At 48.1% G+C, this 17,942-nt stretch overlaps 1 long non-coding RNA gene across 2 annotated transcripts in view; it reads right to left on the reverse strand.

The window, feature by feature from the left end:
• Positions 1-2,913: 2,913 nt before the first annotated feature.
• Positions 2,914-17,942, reverse strand: part of LOC116225197 — a 37,294-nt gene continuing 22,265 nt past the window's right edge. The window contains exons 4-6 of one of the 2 annotated variants that reach the window (XR_004165970.2): positions 17,604-17,820; positions 7,760-7,852; positions 2,914-4,218 (exon numbers count right to left, since the gene is read on the reverse strand). This is a non-coding gene — a long non-coding RNA (uncharacterized LOC116225197). The remainder of the gene's footprint in view (positions 4,219-7,759; positions 7,853-17,603; positions 17,821-17,942) is intronic. The other variant, XR_004165971.2, reaches the window with a different exon arrangement.

The following is a 17,942-nucleotide window of genomic DNA, read 5'->3' on the forward strand; positions in this document are numbered from 1 at the left end:
AGGGAGAGCATCGTTTAGATCGTTTAGATCGTTTAGAGCATTCCGCCGATGCCTCTGTTTGGCCCTAGAGGACCCCCTCTGATGTCACTGCGCCGCCACTACGCCTCAGAACTTATCAAAGAGCCCATTTACTCCCCCCCCCCCCAGCGACCTCCCCGTCCGCAAAATTTACATTTCTCTCATACTTGTGAGATCGGACATCTCGTTTTTTCCCGCACAGTGGACAGTGAGCGACCGGGGTCACGAGCGTTTGCATCACACATTTTAATGTCGAGGAGAAGAGACAGAAGAGTTGAGCTCTTTCTGTGGTGAGGGTTTTTTGTGGTTCAAAGTGTTCATGCCTTGTTTTCTTGTGTTGCTTGGTGGCTTATGGTGGTTGCGCTTCACTGATCATGTGAGTGTGCGGGTGTATCACAGAACAGGTGTATGAAAGATGGTGATTCTCGATTCTTGGATGCAGTGATTTCTGGCTACGGCGGGTTCCACTGAACTTGAAGAACTTCAGCCAAACAGTTGGATAATGGTAAGGCATGTCATACTGTAACTTCAACCAGACTTAACTAAATCTAGTAAAATGTACTGGAAAACATTTGAATGAAAACCCAATAATCTTTGTGTGAAGAAAATCAACAATCAGTATAACCACCATGATAGTCTGACAAACTACTAAAACTACTAAACTACAAAAAAAGATTTACACTATTGAAATTAATTAGATTATGTGCACTCTATGTTTAAATGTGTATCGCAAAATGAAAATTAATATGTCCATATAATGCAATATGTGAGATAACAATAATACAATCTGATAAGTAAGATTCTAAGCGAAGATTATGTAGCGAAGTGTTGAAAAAATAATCAGTCCTGCCCCTCATGCATATGTAATGTGCATGTTAATATCTTTATGTCTTTTAATGAGGCCAGCAGGCGTGAGGGAAAGGGGAAACCAGCCTCCTACAGGATGAAAAGTTCAACTGTTCTCCATTCCTTTTCCTGTTGTCTCAAAGTGATAGTCAAGACACATGTATCCGCTAGCCAGTTCATCGGCTGCTTATAGAGCTGAGCAGAATAGCACCAAATGCACATGGAGGGAGAGAGGGAGAGAAAAAGAGAGAGGGGGGGGGACCCATGGAGCGGCCACCTGCATTGCATCTACATTCCTGCTGCCCAAACAGTAGTGAGAAGGGAAATGGCCTCATTGGAAACACCTGCACCCAACCATTACTACATGTCCCTCTTTCTCTCTTTCCTCTTCTTCCTCCCTCTCTCTGTCTCATTTTTACTCTCTCTCTCTCTCTCTCTCTTACTGACTCCCTTGCTCTCTCGCTGTCTTATTCTCTATTCTCTCTCATTTGTGCTCTATCTCCCTGTCTCTGTCTGACTCCCTCTCCCTCTCTCTCTCTCTCTCTCTCTCTCTCGCCTCCTCCCTCACTCTCTTGCTCTCCTTCTCCCTTTCCTTCCTCCTCTCTGCTGATGGTGTGAGTGGCCGGGCTCACAGACACAGACAGGTCAGGAAACAGTGCAATCATGGCAGAGTTGCCCAACTCCTTCCACGCACACATGCACGCACGCACGCAAACACGCACACACCAGCCCTAGTCCAGGCTGTCAATCAGGAGCCAACAGTAACCCAACCACCACTGCACAACTTCAAGCTGGGAAGTCTGCTTTGGTCTTGAGAAGTGAGATCTAGTTCAGCATCTCTTTGCCGTTGTGGTGTGGTCACTGGTCCTCAAGCGAGTTGTACTGCCGTAATGCACGTGTGGCAGTTCAAATGTTGTGTTTATTGGAAATTATGAATGTCATGATTTTATTTAATCAATACAGCTGAATTACACTTTATCATATTTATTCATCTGATTCTCATGTGATATTTTGTCTTTTTAAAGGCATGAAATAAAGACACAGTGAGTGTCAGTGATTGTGAGGAAATTACCTTTTTCTTTATTTGATAGACCACAGAAGACTCACAGAAGTAGACTGAAACGTATGCAAAAAGAAAAAACCTCTCATGTTCTGTGCACGTTTCATGTAAATTTCATGTCAAGTTGAGGCACTACATGGGGAAGAGGGTGTAAGATCTGCAGCCTCAGCATGTTGGAGACGAACAGGAAGTCCGTCCGAAGCCGAAGCCGACCATGTGGAGCTCCAGAGCACTCGGAGGTCTCCGACGCCAGTCTTGCTCTTTTTCAACCCTTCCTCTGTGTGCGCACTGGATTCAGGTGCTGCTGCATAGCTGATGTTAACCAAACATGAATGGGTTTGTGTTTGTGGGTCTGAAACTCAGACTGAATATGGATGATTGTGGATTTGAGTGTGTGTGTTTGTGTTTGTGTGTGTGTGTGTGTGTGTGTGTGTGTGTGTGTGTGTGTGTGTGTGCATGTGTGTGTGTGTGTATGTGTGTTTCTTTGGATTTTTAGTTGAGGTTGTGTTAGCCTTAGGATATTTATACTGTTGCTCTTGCTCTTTCACCCATTCCACTCAGTGTGTGTGTGTGTGAGCAAGTGTGAGTGTGTGCGTATGTATGAGACTCAGAGAGATAGAGAGATAGATAGAGGGATTTAGAGTGTGTGTATGTATGTATGTATGTGTGTGTGTGTGTGTGTGTGTGTGTGTATGTGTGTGTGTGTGAGTGTGTGTACATCATCTCAGTGCTTCGAGTTGCCGCTAGACACAGATAAGAAGTCCAATGATGAGGAGACTGTGTGAGGACATCGCTGGCATATAAAGAACCCCCGGGACATGTTGACAACCTGTCACACAGCCCTGGACTCTCCCTCTCCAGCCCTGGCATACTCTACTCCCACCCCCCCTCCCCCACACACACACATAAACTTAACCGCTGAAATAGACTCTCACACCTGCCATCCGATGGCTTCCCCCATCTGACAAAACACAACACGAGGCAGGAAATGACTTCTTCATTACTTTTATTGTTTTTTTTTGGTCAGCAGAGTAAAGAAGCACTGTGAATATCAATGAAGAGGAACTTACCGTGCTTGATTTATGGAAGGGGGAGCACACGACGAGGGGATTGTTTCGACCACCTGAAACCCAGCAGACAATGTAGCTGTAGCTTGATCCACACAGAAATCTACATTGTATGCCAGGTCCAGGATTGGAGCCAAAAAAACTGGTTGTGCCTTCAGCGCCTTCGGCGCCCTCCCAAATCATCATTCTTAAAACAATCATTTCGCTCTTTTTTTTTTTTGCGCTTGCATTCTAGATTGATCAATGTTAGATCTCAATATGAAAAAGAAAATGGATGATGGAAAAAAAAAAAAAAAAACATTACAGATGACGTTCAAAAAACAAACTTCAACTGTACGTCTGACAAAATAATCACTGAGAGTGAGACATCATGACTCGCCCATTGTGTTTTTAATCATTCAAATGACTCCTTTGGGAATATAAATGTTTGGGGCCAATGCTGCAGTGCTGCTTTTGTTGCTGTTCGAATAGCCACTTTGTCTCAATCAGAGCTGGGGAGGCTCTCTTCTCTACCGTCTCTGACAGTTTCTCATCACTTTAATGGGAAAGGAGCATTGCGTTGGAAATCAAAGAAAAGAAATCGACAAACTGATGGCTTGTCGATAGCGCAGATACACGCAAATAGATAGATAGAGTGAAGGAGAGGAGAGAGAGATAGAGTGAATGACAGAGAGAGAGAGTGAATGACAGAGAGAGAGAGAGTGAATGAATAAGAAGAAGAAGTCTGTGAGGACAAAATTTGTAAACTGCGCAACACATTCACTAAAAGGAGAAGAAGGAAAAAAAAAGAGGAACAGTATTAGAAAAAAAAAGTGTCACAGGAGCAACGACACTCAACCAAGCCCAGTGCCTACTGTAATTCCTGCCGGAGAGTGAGTGTGTGTGTGTGTGTGTAAGTGTGGGTGTGTGTGTGTCTTCTTCTGCCGGGCCACATGATGACATCCGAGGTCAGTGATAACACAGTGCACAATCATGGAGGAATGGGGCGGAGGGCAGCGGAGGGTGCGCCATGAGAGACCCAGTAGCCAGATGTAGCTGCTGATTACAACACAGGATCTACACTGACTACTGAGCAGCACACGGGCACCACACGGGCACCACACGGGCACCACACGGGCACCAGACGGGCAGCACACGGGCACCACCACAGGCACCAGTGTCCAGAGCGCACACTGCTTGGAACTTTCTTTCTCTCCCTCCTCTCTACCCGACGGGGAGTGTCGTTTTCTGCAAAATAAAAAGAGAGACAGGGGGAGATGGGGTGAGGGGGAGGAAGAGTCAGAGATCACAAAGCGAAGAAAAAAATTATCTGAGATGATTACAGCTGGTGAGTGGGCAGCAGAAAACACATCCAAACAGCTTCCCAGATAGACGGTGTGGATGAGTGTGGCAGCGCCAGGGTCGGACCTGAGAGTGAGTCAACGCCTACCTGGGCAGCACATCCTGCCCACACTGATCCAGCATCAGCATACGCAGAGGTGACAACAGAGGGAGAGAAAGAAATCCAAACAGGCTTTTTTTTCTCCAGGTGGTCTTCCTAGTATGAGCACCACATGAATGCTATTCTATTTAGAGTGCTAGAATGTGTATGAAGCAAGGGCTATAGCTGCGTGTAGTGAATGTGTATGAAGCAAGGGCTATAGCTGCGTGTAGTGAATGTGTATGAAGCAAGGGCTATAGCTGCGTGTAGTGAATGTGTATGAAGCAAGGGCTATAGCTGCGTGTAGTGAATGTGTATGAAGCAAGGGCTATGGCTGCGTGTAGTGAATGTGTATGAAGCAAGGGCTATGGCTGCGTGTAGTGAATGTGTATGAAGCAAGGGCTATAGCTGCGTGTAGTGAATGGTATGGGCATTTTGGGGGAGGAGGGGGCATCTTCTTGCCACATATTAAGAGTTTGAAGACTGTGTGGCGGGATGGAGTATTTAAAAAAATCACCAAAACTCACTGCAGTCATCTCAACAGAGTGTCTGCCACTGATAGCGCTCTTCAAAGCCAGGAAGAGCTGTTCCATGACTTAAAAAAAAAAGAAAAAATCAGACAAAACACACACACAAACACAACAAAACAACATTCTGCCATTTGGTCACCGACTACTTTCGTTCCCAACGACGTCCATGGAAACCGGCTTAATCAAATGACAGGAAAAAAAGAGGGAAATATTCTCAGGCCAAAAGGAGCAGCATAACAAGCATGGGATAATGATTAGGGTTAAAAATAACCAGCGTGCCAGTACCCCTGGAGAGAGAGAGAGCTGGCCTCAGCTTAGCGCACACGGAGAGCCTGTGGCCCGTCTCTGGAGCCTCCTGTAACCGCTCCAGCTATGCATACCTGAGACCTTGTGACTGTATTGATCAAACATACTTTTGACCAGCTGATGGTCACTTGACTCCAATTTTTCTCTATTAAGAGGAATTGCTCCCTTGCTTTCCTCGTTCGTTCTTTCGCTCCCTCACTCTCTCTCTCTCTCTCTCTCTCTCCAACCCTTGCACTCCCTCACCCTCTCTCTCTCTCATACTCTCTCTATGACTCTCTCACCCTCTTTCTACCGCCTCTCTTTCTCCCCCCCCCCCCCCCATCTCTTTCCCAGATTCCAGCGGTCCCGTCACTGCTGATCATCAGTGCTGGCATGCAGGCGGGTCCTTGTGTCCACTCAGGCTCAGGCTCAGGCTCAGGCTCAGGCTCAGGCTCAGGCTCAGGCTCAGGCTCAGGCTCAAGCTCAGGCTCAGGACGGGGCAGCAGGAATGCGGCTGTCAGCGCTCGAGCCTCGGCCCCGTCACGTCCGTGTCGGAACGCCACTGAAAGGCTCAGCCAGCCAGAACGGAGCCTCCGGGTGGGGGGGGGGGACTGAGGGGACACGGCCTGGGCACATTTCCATGGTGACGTCACTGTCACTCGGAAGCAGTAGCTGGAAAGTGTTGGCCCAGGAAATTAGTTACCCTGCGTGTGTGTGTGTGTGTGTGTGTGTGTGTGTGTGTGTGTGTGTGTGTGTGTGTGTGTGTGTGTGTGGTGCTGTCTTGAGAGGTGCTACAGGCACACAGCCAAGCAGGGCAGAGGTTGGGCCTGTTAAAGCGATGCTCTGAGATACATTTTCCTTTTTTTTCTCTCAGCTGCCTCTACATACAGTAGAATCTCATGTAACGTAACTCTAACTCCACACCATCAACTCCAACGATCCACAGAGGTGTTGAGTTGTGGGAGCCAATATCAATTCCCCGCGCAGCTTTAAGCCCCGGCTTTGACACTTATTAGATTTTTTTTTCTTCGGGGGCACTTCTAAGGCGCAGACGTCTTATTGATGTGGTTCTGTAATACAGTTCCGTCAACCTGTCTTGAGCTTGCGGCTAACGTTTCACGCTGCGATGAGACACACATTTCCAGCACACGAACCATACAGTTTAGTTGGAACTCCGGCTCTACATGCAACCTGCATGTACGATCCAAAAATAAACTGTTACTAACTCCAATAAAACAAATACAGCGCCAGTTGCTGTTTGGTTTCTTAGTCAGTCGGCTAGTCAGCTGGTTAGTTAGTGATTTGGGCGGCATGACCCTCAGCTGGGCGGAGAACAAGTACATGAGAAAGCACACAAGCTGAGCGAGTCAGGACAGGACGTTATTAACAAGTCGAGTGACTCCGGCTCCAGTTGTTGCCGAGTCTCTTAGTCAGTCGGTGAGCTGGTTTGTCAGCTGGTGAGAGAGCGAGCACGAGAGAGAGAGAGAGAAAGAGAGAAAAGAGTACACGAGAAAGCAAGTGAGGGATTAAAAAACGAGCCGGGAGAGAGGGAGAGAGTGAGAGAGGGACAGAGATTTTCTCCGTGTCTTTCCGTCTCTGTGTCTCCCGGGCTCTGGCCATCGGCCCAAGGCTCTCTAGGGGAAAGGAATGCACTTCCTGTCGGAGGGCCTCCATTGTCTTTCCCCCCTGAGGGAGATGCCCTGGCCCTGCGGCCCCAGATGAATGAGCCGTAAACACCACGAGGACACATTCCGACACATTCCATTCATAACCCGGCCAGGGCCAGAGCTGAGGAGAGGAGGAGAGGAGAGGGGGAGGGGATGGGGGTTGGTTGGTAGATGGTGGTGGAGATGGTGGTGGTGGTGGTGGGGCGAGGGGCCAGGCTCTGATGCCTAGGGCCAGACTGATACTCCTTTCCCTAGCAGGGAGACTGAGGCTTCTAAGAAAGTCCTATAGATGAAAACGTGCACTCTCTCTTTGTCTCTCTCAGTTCAGTTCAATTCAATTCAATTATTGGTATGACCATTTAAAGGAAAATAGAGTTGCCAAAGCATAGAATACAGAAACATTGAAAACTCTCTCTCTTTCTTTCTTGCTCTCTCTCTCTCTCTCTCTCTCTCTCTCAGACCTCCCACCTTGAATGTCTCCTCGCTCTGCTCTCATGCATTGCATTGGTCTTGTGCTAAGTTAAGCGGCAGTGGCAGTGGCAGTGGCAGTGGCAGGCTCTGTAAGGCGAGAAACATGGCGTTCCACAAAATTGGGAAGGATGGGCATTTAATGTCTAATGTTTAATGTTTGGGGGCAGAATTATGGATGTAAGCTATATTGGTGCTTATTTTTCCATGACCGTAAAGCGGTTGAGGTATGGCATACGTAGGAAGTAATTTTAAATGTCACACCTCAGCTTATGCAAAACCCATAAATCCTACTATTATAGAACTTGACAAATTAGGTTTAATTAGATCAAATAAGATTACATTTATTGTTTTAATAATAAATAAACATGCAATATATAAACAGAAAATCACCTTACCTCAACAAATGGAGTACAGAGGAAGCTTCATTCTCAAGCTTCATGTTGAGGTTTCGAGCACAGGGCTTCATTAGCCAGAGACTTCCACAGCATCTGTAGAACAAACACAGGAATCTACCATTACTCCCAAGTCTGACATTTCAAGACAAACATCATTTCATGACAGCTGAGGCTCAGATCTCCTAGCCTAGCGGAGTGCAGGCGGGCGAGGAGCGCTCCTTCTGGAGCTGCAAACACACACACACACACACACATTCTGTCCACAGCCCGAATGACAGACAACCTAATCAACACCTCGGCTGCCTCCGTGCTGTGAGAACAGGGCCTACGCCAGACCGGCCTGCTGGGCTCTCACAATCAGCAACACTCACAAAGCAATTAGACTTCATCCATTCAATCAGATACAACACACACACACCTGCTAAATTCTTGATCTGAATAGACTAATGTAATGGTAAGAGTATGTAATGTATGTGATGTAGTGTAATATGTTAAAGTCTGTGTTCTAGTGTAATGCATGTACTATTTAATACTTTAAAAAGGTTGATACAGTATACAGAAGTGATATTCTTTCATGTTATGCAAGATTCAGAATCCTGCAGGTGAACTTGAAAGAATATTTAGTAGCACTATTACAGAATGCAGCAAATTCATCTGTGATAAGCCTTATACCTAAACCAACAAACTCCTGCTTAAGGGATAGCTTCCTTTTCCAACACGTCTCGGGAGAGACAGAGGAGAGACAGGTAGCCTTCAAACACAAAATGAAAGATAAAAATCTATGAATCAGATGACATCCCACCGCTGAGACTCGTTCAAAGCACAAAAAAGAAGAAACAGAGGTTGGAAACGGAGTAGACCTGTCCCTGTCTATGCCAGCTGCTGGGGCCCAGCGCCATGCCCCTGTGATAAGGTCCACATGCTGACCTCCCACCACTGAGCCTTATCTGGGCTTTTTCCATGCGCCGCTGATGCCGGGGCTAATGATCAAAGAGGGCTAGCCGCAGGTAAGCCAACACCAATCTTCCACACACACACACACCCCCCACCCCCCCTTGGCATGAGCAGAAGGCTTGCAGTACAAGTGAGGCCATGGCAGTGATATGTTTAACCAGTCTGAAATAGGTCTGAGTGTCAGCCTCACGGGCACGCAAGGCTGGGCAGGGCTGGGCTGGGCTGGGCTGGGCTGTCACATCCAGAGGGGCTTCAGAGAGGAGCTTCCGCAGAGAGCATGAAATGGCTAATACTTCAAAGGGAGAGAGGGAAAGAGGAAGTACAAGATGGAGAGAGGTGTGTCTTTCAATCAGCAGGAGTTCTTTTTAAGAAAGTTTGTCGGGTCTATCAACAGTAGAAAGAGAAAGGAGAGAGAGAGAAAGAGAGAGAGAGAGAGAGAGAGGTTAAGGGGCTGTCGTGAAGCAAATGCAATCAGTCGGACCGTAAGAGAACCAGGGAAAGACTTCAGGGTGGATGCCAAGATGCTTTCGGAGGGGAAAGCTATGAGGAGGGGCAGTTGTCAGAGCAAGGGCAGTTGTATGGCAGGGTTGGGAGTGGATGTCTTGATGCCCTCCTTACACAAATGTGTATGTGTGTGTGTTTGTGTGTATGTGCCTGTGTGTGCATTGATGTGTGTGTTTGTGTGTGTGTGTATATGTGCCCGAGTGTGCATTGGTGTGTGTGTGTGTGTGTGTGTGTGTATGTATGTGTATGTGTGTGTGTGCTGCGTGTGTGGAGGTTAGTAGTAAGGGGAGGCTGCCATGGTGCCCTCCCTAGGGCTGGGCTATTCCTGTCCCCCCAGAGCGTGTTTCAGTTGATGTGGGTTTCCTCTGAACTGCCAGAGAGATGACTGTTCCAACCACATCCACATTCATCACATCGACCTCAGCCAGAAAGGGGAGTGCACAGGGAGGGGGGACGCCTGGGCAAGTGTGTGTGTGTGTGTGTGTGTGTGTGTGTGTGTGTGTGTGTGTGTGTGTGTGTGTGTGTGTGTGTGTGTGTGTGTGTGTGTGTGTGTGTGTGTGTGTGTATGAGAGAGAAGAGAGAGAAATGACAGTGGTAAATAATGAGAGGGAGCCAGAGAAAGAGAGAAAGAGAGAGAGAGAGAGAGAGAGAGGAGCTAAATAGAAGAAACTTGCTTAAAGACTTTAACATGGACAGTCGCTCCGAAGTTGAGGGGCGAAAGCAAATTGTCTGACAAGTGTGCTGTCAGCAGTCAAAATCAGAGTCACAATGAGCTCGTGAAGAGCTGGTCGTCCATATTAAAAAACCCCAGTCTGCACATTGTTCTCAGAGACATTATCCAGCGCGTCCCTTTCCAAGCACATTCTCCACTGACGAGCCTGATCAGCATTGTCCATTCATAACGCCACTGACAGCAGTGACAGTGACAGTGACAGTGACAGACTTGTCTTCTTCTTCACATAAACCCCCTTGTGAGTTGCTCACACATCCACTTCAGGTTCCTTCAGCTGTCTTTGTGTGTGTGTGTGTGTGTGTGTGTGTGTGTGTGTGTTGTGTGTGTGTTGGAGTGTGTCTTCGCTGATCCAGTCCTCCCCACTTGACGTAGACACTTGATTGAGTCTTCGGTCCCCAGTGTCACAAAACTGGCTGTCCAAAGCTACTGTTTGGAGTATACTGTATCAATAATTCATCTCACACCGAGACTCCTTCCTACTTCAGCTTCTGAGCACTCTCCAATTCAATATCAGCATTCAAACAGACAGAGGCAGAAGGAAAAGAGAGAGAGAGCGAGAGAGAGAGCGAGAGAAAGAAAAAAAGAGCTGTACTCTCTAATGAAAAGAGAGAGGTATCATCTTGCTTTGAGGTGGTTCCCTCTCTGGTCAAGTTGCAGAAGCTGAAATGTTTTCCTTTTTTTAACTAATTCAATTTAAGAAATAGGCTCTCCCATCTCTGCCTTCTCCCCTCGGCTGCGCGGAGCTGTGGAAAGCCAACCGTCCGAGTTAGCCACTCGCTGATAATCTCCCTCGATAGGGTTTCACTGATACAACGATACCACGATATGGGCAGGTCGACACACGAGCGAGGCAAAGCGAGGCAGGCTATCAATGCAGTCACACATCAGAGAGAGAGAGATAGATGAGAGTGAGAGAGAGAGAGAGAGAGAGATAGAGAGAGATAGAGAGAAAGAGGGGGAGAGAGAGAGATGAGCAGGATTCATTACACCCTCGCTAACCCTGCCAGCCCCCACGGCGGCGGAGGGGAGAACTGAAAACCGAGCGGCGACCGAGCGAGAACCACCGGTCCGCGCCGAGCGACCTTCCACCAATTAACGAGTAATTCCATTAGCCCGCTAGCCAATCAGATAAGGCTGAGCGAGGCCTGTCCGACGCTCAGCGCTAGCCAGGGAGGGAGTGTAATTGGTTGTGACCTGCTTCAAAATACATTTGGGAAGAGAAAGAGAAAGAGAAAGAAATGAAACCTAAAGGAAAAGAAAAGAAAGGAAACGAAACGAAAGACAGAGAGAGAGAGAAGAGCAAATAAACCCAGACCGGCGTGGGTAGGTGAAGTGGGTAGCACACAACCGCCCTGCTTTCCTTTCCCCCAGAGGTCATGGAACAGGAGAGGGTCTGCTACCGCGGCTCCCACACACGCCTTCTAGAACCAGAAGCAGAGCCCGGAGAGACCAGGTTCTGTTCCGTCTGGTGGAGAGCAAAGAGAGAGTGTGAGAGGGAGAGAGTGAGAGAGAGAGAGAGAGAGAGAGAGAGAGAGAGCGAGGGAGGGCCGGCCAGAGCTGGGAAGTTCATTTGCTCTTTACGGCTCCCTTAATGGAGCCGTATTAAGAGAGGCACAGCAGATGGGCTCAGTGCACTGTGTAAGGTGATCTCCCTCAGGGCTCTCTGTGACATCCTACGCTCGAGAGAGAGAGAGCAATTGAGAGAGGGAGAGAGAGAAATGGATGGGGTGAGAGAGACAGAAGAAGAGAAGAGGCGGGCAAAGGAGCAGAAAAGTGACAGTCACAAAACTGGCTAAAAAAGGCAAAAAAAGGAGTGCAAGAGAGAGACAGAGAGAGAAAGAAAGAGGCAGATAGTTAAGGATAGAGAGAGACCGACAGAAAGAAAGAGGGACGGAGAAAGGGAACACAGTCAAAACTGAGTGACGAGCGCTCAGAGAGAAAGACATAAACCACGCCATCTGCAGCTCTGCCCGTCAGTGCTGCCCTGTTCTGTTCTGGTCTGGTCTGGTCTGGTCTGGTCTGGTCTGGTCTGGTCTGGTCTGTTCTGCTCTGAACTGTTCTGTTCTGTTCTGCATTGGGTTGGGTTGGGCTGGGTTGGGTTGGGTTGGGCTGGGTTGGGTTGGGCTGGGCTGGGCTGAGCCAGGCTGGGTCAGGCCTGTGTGGGTCTGTCTGGGCCGCCGAGCTGCTTTCCAGAGGGCCGGACTGATGGGAAAGCGCTGGCTCTCGGCTCACGTCAGGGACTCTTTATGAAGGCTTGGCACAGAGGGGGCGCTGCCTGGAGCCAGTGTGTGTGTCTGTGTGTGTGTGTGTGTGTGTGTGTGTGTGTGTGTGTGTGTGTGTCTGTGTGTGTGTCTGTGTGTGTGTCTGTGTGTGTGTGTGTGTGTGTCTGTGTGTGTCTGTGTATCTGTGTGTGTGTGCGACCCCTCGGAACAGGCAGGCTGGAACGGAGTGTGAGAGTGTTTTATTCTGCCCTTGTCGCTGCTCCCAGTACCCCACACCCCATCCCAACACACACACACACACACACACACACACACACACACACACACACACACACACACACACACACACACACCTTATCCTTCCCCCTCCATTCACCCTAGGCCAGGTGTAGACCTGCACTTCAACAGCGTTCAGGTGTACACCATTACCCACACGAAGAGCGATTCATTCTGCTCAATTAAAGCAACACAACACTGCTTAAAAATAGCTGCAACTGTACACTAAATTACAAGGCTACACTACTTACAAACTTTACCCACACCCTATGCCTGCCCTATCAATGAAGAGGAATGGGAGAACTAACACCTCTCCTATATCCCCCACCCTCCAACCCCAACAACTCAACTCAACTCAACTCAACTCAACTCAACTCAACTCAAAACCCTGGTCTGTACCTGACTGTGTTTTATGGTTGGCAGTAGGGCTGCAGTGGTTCCTTACCACAGTATTTGAAGAATGCTACCTTGCAGTTTGCAGTAATAGTGCACCCAACCAAAGAGGTTCTGTTGTCATTGCGGTTTGTTTGTCTGTTTGTCTGTCTGTAAGCAGGAGTACACCTCCTAGCGCTGTGGTATGGCAGTGATGTGGTTATTCTTGTCGTTGGCAAGTCAAGCTTACAGCTCATTCCTCATCGCCTGCGCCAATTTAAGTCGTTAAAGTGCCATTCACCAGAGAGAGAGAGAGAGAAAGAAAAAGAGAGAGAAAAAAAGACATATACCATTGACCTGTCCAGCTTTCATTAAGAGAAGAGGCCAATAGCCCACTCTGTTTGAGTCTCAGAGGTCTCCAGTGGGACCACAGCATGCTAAGCCTCTCCCACGCAGCTCATCTCACCTGCTGGAGGCGGCTGGCAAGGTGCTCAGCCTTATTGACTGAGGGCTTGGGCCCCGCAACTTATATGGAGCCCGACAGAGGAGCTTGTCTTTATTACTGTTTGCGCTCAGGTGGAGGACCAAGAGGCAGTCCTCAAGCCTTGTTCACATGCTCACACCGGCCACCTTTACACTCAGTGGGGGGGGGGGGGGGGGGAAGGTGTGTGTGTGTGCGTGCGCGTGCGTGTGTGTGTGTGTGAGGTGCGTGTGCAGTGCGTGTGCTGATCTCCATTGATTCTCTTTTTCCATGACGCGTGTCGTCTTTTCCCAAGCACTCAGCGCTTATTGGAATTCAATGCACTCCCTGCCACCTAGCCCAGGTGCGGAAGCGATGCCCATATATGGGCACGGACACACACACACACGCGCACACACACGCATACACACACAGTGTGTGCAAGGAATGTGTGTGCCACAGAGAGAGCGTTTGCCTAACACACACACACACTCTCTCTCCCTCTTTCTTTCTCTCAATCTCTCTCTCTCTCTCTCACACACACACACACACACACCTTTTTCTTACAGACGCTTACCCCTCCCATACCCCTTCTGTCTTTCCCCCTCTTTCAGCTGTCGGTACATCAAAACCAAACATGCGTGGCCACTGCAATGGCAGCAATGGAAGCCTTTTCTTTTCTTTTTTTACGCAGACCAAACTTTCAACTGCAGAGGTGTAAATGGACAGACAGCCAGACATGCAGAAATGAGAGTAGGAGGAAAACAAAGAAGGAGAGAGAAAAAAGACAGAGAGAGGGAGAGAGAGAGAGAGAGAGAGAGAGAGAGAGAGAGAGAGAGAGAGATGAAGTAAGAAAGGAGACTGGAGTTTTAGAGTAGGTCACGCTCAGTTACGGGCTGGCTGCACAACCTGATTAATTGACCCTGTGGCACATTTATGGCAGGTATGTCCCACCTAGTGACATCACGGTAACCGCCATGCTACACACCCTCAGATACATCTGTGCGTGTGTGTGTGTGTGTGTGTGTGTGTGTGTGTGTGTGTGTGTGTGTGCGTGTGCGTATGTCTGTGGGCTGGTCTACATACTCCATACCAACGTGCCAATGTAAGCAGCTATACACCTCTCACTTTCTCTCTCACACACACACACACACACACACACACACACACACACACACACACACACACACATACTCCCTGTTTCAGTCATGGCTTAAAACTGAGCACTTGAGAAAAATAAGTCCTCTATTCTTTGTCTACAAACTCACACAAAAAAGGGGGAGCTGTATGATTCAGAGACGCCAGTGAAACTCCCTGTCTAACGACATGACCTCAAAAGTCACCGCGGCAACACGCCCTGATCACACACCCCACCTGTCCGGACAGTTAGCACCACTGTTTTCACGATGAGGGGTTGGAAAAAAAAAACGGGGCCCAAAACGTGATCATTCTGGAGCACAGCGGGAGAACCGCAGGAGAACCACGAGGGGAACAGCAGGGGAACAGCGGGAGAACAGCGACGGCGCTGGCAAAGCAGCGGAGTGGGTCGAGTCCCGGCACGGGGAGTCACGCTGAGCTCCCCTTTTTATCAATTCATCACAATAGCAGCCAGGCATCAGCATACACACCTATCACTGCTTTATCAGCAGCGCCGGAAACAACACGCCGCGATAAGAGACGGCGATTTCAGTGACAGACAGCATGTGCACTCGCACACACACACACACACAAACACACTTCTACGAATGCGTGTCAGTTAACGGCTGTGGGCTCTACCCCACCCCCCACCCCCACTACTCCCACACACACACACACACACACACACACACACACCTCTCACTGAACAGAAAAAGGAAGAGTGAAGCGGTACATTAAATCATGAGAGAGCAGGTTGTGCAGAGAGCTGGGCGTGTGAACTGTTGTATCAGAAGGTGGAGTCCTAGGGGTGGTGCCACTGTAACTGTGTGGACCTTAAACAAAAGGATAAGGGGTGTGTGAATGCGTGTGTGTGCGTGTGTGTGTGGTGTGTGTGTGGTGTGTGTGTGTGTGAATGCGTGTGTGTGTGTGTGTGTGTTTGGGAGGAGGGGGGAGGTTCAGGCACCATCCCAGGAGAGAGGCAGCGTGTGACTCCTGCATTCCTAAGACGGCGCTGGGCGTCTGATCTGTCACGGACCTGCCCCCGCCCGAACCCCCCCCACTCCCACGCCTTCCTGTCGGAGCTTCAGAGGGACACAGGTAGCCTTGAGACCTAATTTTAGGGCGGCCATTGTTCGCCGCCGCTCCGGAAAAGTCTATGTATAACTGCAGCAATAAAATGATTACATTAGCGAGCGAGGTGACAGTTAAAAGCCTGATGCCCCTTTTAACTGTGCTCGCGCTGTCTGCAGTTTTTTTGTGAATACCATTAAGAGTTTCTCTCTCACATACACACACATAATGCACACATGTAATGAACAATGTATGTAAAGTATATTGTGTTGAGTATTGAGTTTCTCTTGCTTTGACCACTCTATGTACATAGTTACATACATTAAATGCATGTTATCGTAAGACCACAGGATGATTTTAAATTTGTAAACTGAACTTTTATCAGTGCCTTAGTCACGCCCAGATATTCTATATGAACTCCTCAGTAAATTCTATATTTTCTCACTGAGTTTAAGAATTTAGAGGCACCAAAACAGATGTAAGCTAACTATGGGTCAGATCTGGCCCAAGTCCGGCCCGGTTCTGGCTCAGGATCGGGTGCCGTGGAGGACTGGAGTCCCTGAGTTTCCCACTGCAATGAAATTATCCCTGGCTCAGAGTCACAAGATTGTTGGTGGTTCACTGGGTTTTTCTTTTTTTTTTGTGCTGAAGGTCGGCGGTGAGCGCTTACTGTGGATCTCTGAAGGACAACAGCTGGACGGGAGGCCTTGTTCACGATGGCTCTCTACACACACATAGTGTGTGTTTGGCCTGTGACTAAGTTGCTTTAGACAAACACATGTGGCCCAGACCTCTCCTAACACTGATTCATTCTGTGCTCACACACACACACACACAGAAAAATCAACACTTTTAAACACACACACACTAGCACTCTTTCATACCCACTCACACTTAAATACATCCATAAACTGTAAATCTTACACAAACATTCAGTCTGTGGTCTCACACACACACACACACACACACACACACACACACACACACACACACACACACACACACACACACCTACACACTGTGGTCACACAAACACACACAGACACACACACATAAATACACCTACACACTTTTTCATATCAACTAACACCACAACACATCAATACACTAACAATCTAGAGCCACCCATTTAACCTTAACACACACACACACACCGGTCAGTGTGTGAGAGTGGGGGCAGTATCGTTGGCCAAAGATGGTAAATCTGAGAGTCTAAACACCGGTGATGGCTCCCACCGGCTCTGCCGCGAAAGAGCCAGCTGGGAGCGTGTCCTGTGATTACCCACCACCTCCAGCCAATCAGAACGCCCGCTTGCATGGCCCATTCATAAAAAAATAGCATTGTGCTGAGAAGGGATACTGTATACATTGTTCCGCCTTTCTATGCCGGTTCTCGCCACTACAGACTTACACACAAACACACACACACAAAAACACACACATACACACACGCACAGTAAGGAGTTAATTTGCGGCTGAGGCAGCCAGTAAGTAACAGAGACCCCGAGAGTACCCCAGGAGGAACACGTGACAATCTCTGAAACACACACACACACACACACACACACACACACACCATATGCCTTCCCTGAACTTTGCCACGAGTAACATGAAAAAAATATATATATATGTATGACACTCTACTACATAAGCCTCTAGTATGCTAACAAAAAGCCACATAACATTTTGACTCTTCAGCTCAGCACCATACTCTGATAATTAAACAAGAATGTGCTTTTTCTTGCTGACAGTTGTGCTCTAAGAAAACTCCGTCAGGAAGAAGATCTACCAAGCACTGCTAAAGAATGTCAGTCTATTCTATCCCATAATACCGCACATACACACCGTACAACAATCTACGACACGACAATCTACCAACACCGGCATTTCAACATATCCTTACTTTTAGTTCACTTCCAAATTTACTATAACACAAATTCACATTTTTAGCCAGCCAAAACTTCACTTCAAAACTTGCAATCTTTCTCTGTGTGGTTATCAGGAATCTGCAAACAATTTCTCAATTTTAACATGCACCATATGATATCCATTAGTAGCCAATGCTTTCTGTTTTTTTTTCTTTTTTCGTTTCGTTCTTTTCTTTCTTTCACTTACTCAGTCTGGGTGAAAGGAGTATTTCCTGCATGCTGTGAGGGGTCCCCGACTTCCCTTGCGTCCTGCTGCCTCTTCAGAGGAGTCGTAGAGGAGAGAAGGAGAGAGAGTGGGAGAGAGAGAGAGAGATAGAGAGAGAGTGGGAGAGAGAGAGAGAGTGGGAGAGAGAGAGATATATAGGTGCCGGAGATCCGCTTCAAAGGCTGTCAGACGCTCCGTGCTGTAAAATAAAACAAAAACTAACCTCAACTCAACGCGACTCGACTCAACTCAGACGCCAATTCTCCTGGAGCAGTTCCCAACTGAACCTCTCTCTTTCTCTCACTTAACTCTCTCTCTCTC

Source organism: Clupea harengus, chromosome 2 (assembly GCF_900700415.2).
Source record: "Clupea harengus chromosome 2, Ch_v2.0.2, whole genome shotgun sequence".
Lineage (NCBI taxonomy): Eukaryota > Metazoa > Chordata > Actinopteri > Clupeiformes > Clupeidae > Clupea > Clupea harengus.